Here is a 1,529-nt window from a genome sequence, read left to right as displayed (position 1 = left end):
CATGACTGATGCGACTGCGCATCTAAAGAAGAACATCTATGACGCGGCCGCATGACTGACGCGACCGCGCGATAAGGAAAACTCCGATCAACGCGACCGCGTGACCCACGCGGACGCGTGACAGAGGCCACGCACCATCATATAATATATCTAAAATGGTCCACTCTGAAATCATGCCAGAAGGACACTTTTTGGTCAACTGCTTGTATCTTTCCCAAGCTTCATAGAGGGATTCACCATCTTTTTGCTTGAAGGTCTGAACATCCATTCTAAGCTTGCTCAGCTTTTAAGGAGGAAAGAACTTGGCCAAGAAGGCCGTGACCAGCTTATCCCAAGAGTCCAGGCTATCTTTAGGTTGTGAGTCCAACCATGTTCTAGCTCTGTCTCTTACAGCAAAGGGGAAAAGTATGAGCCTGTAGACTTCAGGATCTACTCCATTAGTCTTAACAGTATCACAGATCTGCAAGAATTTAGTTAAAAACTAATAGGGATCTTCTGATGGAAGTCCATGAAACTTGCAGTTCTATTGCATTAGAGCAACTAGTTGAGGCTTCAGCTCAAAATTGTTTGCTCCAATGGCAGGGATTAAAATGCTTCTTCCATAAAAGTTGGAAGTAGGTGTAGTATAATCACCAAGCATCCTCCTTGCACCTCCACCATTGTTATGGGGTTCGGCCATGTCTCTTCCTTTTTCGAGATTCTCTGTAAGGTTTTCTTTGGATTGTTGTGCTTTAGCTTCTCTTAGCTTATTCTTTAGAGTCCTTTCAGGTTCAGGATCTGCTTCAACAAGAATGTCCTTGTCCTTGCTCCTGCTCATATGAAAAAGAAGAGAATAGAAAAAAAGGAGGAATCCTCTATGTCACAGTATAGAGATTCCTTTATGTGAGTAGAAGAAGAAACGAATAGAAGAAGGAGGAGAAAAATTCGAACATAGAGGAGAAGAGAGAGTTCGAATTTTTAGATGAAGAGAAGTGTTAGTAAATAATTAAAATAAATAGAAGGATATGACAGAGAGAGAGAGAGAGAGAGAGAGAGTTTTCGAAAATTGTTTTTGAAAAATGGTTAGTAATTTTCGAAAATTAAGATAAGAAATAAAATTAAAATTAAAATTTGAAACAATTAGTTAATTAAAAAGAATTTTGAAAAAAGGTGAGGAATTTTCGAAAATTAGAGAGAGAAAATAGTTAGGTGGTTTTGAAAAAGATAAGAAACAAACAAAAAGTCAATTAGTTAGTTGAAAAAGATTTGAAAATCAATTTTGAAAAGATAAGAAGTTAGAAAAGATTTTGAAATTGATTTTGAAAAAGATATAATTGAAAAAGATATTTTGGAAAAGATTTGATTTTTAAAATTAAAATTGATTACTTGACTAACAAGAAACTAAAAGATATGATTCTAGAATTTAAAGATTGAACCTTTCTTAACAAGAAAGTAACAAACTTCAAATTTTTGAATCAATCACATTAATTGTTAGTGAAGTTTTTGAAAATCATGAAATAAAGATAAGAAAAAGATTTTGTTGAAAATAA

General features: G+C 35.0%; 1 non-coding gene across 1 annotated transcript; it reads left to right on the top strand.

The window, feature by feature from the left end:
* The first annotated feature begins 173 nt into the window (after positions 1-173).
* LOC130937065 (small nucleolar RNA R71) lies at positions 174-277 on the top strand. The gene has a single exon (XR_009068301.1). It is a non-coding gene; the product is annotated as a small nucleolar RNA R71 (small nucleolar RNA).
* The last annotated feature ends 1,252 nt before the right edge of the window (positions 278-1,529 follow it).

This window comes from Arachis stenosperma, chromosome 6 (genome assembly GCF_014773155.1).
Source record: "Arachis stenosperma cultivar V10309 chromosome 6, arast.V10309.gnm1.PFL2, whole genome shotgun sequence".
Classification (NCBI taxonomy): domain Eukaryota; kingdom Viridiplantae; phylum Streptophyta; class Magnoliopsida; order Fabales; family Fabaceae; genus Arachis; species Arachis stenosperma.
This window is presented reverse-complemented; position numbering and strand designations above follow the sequence as displayed.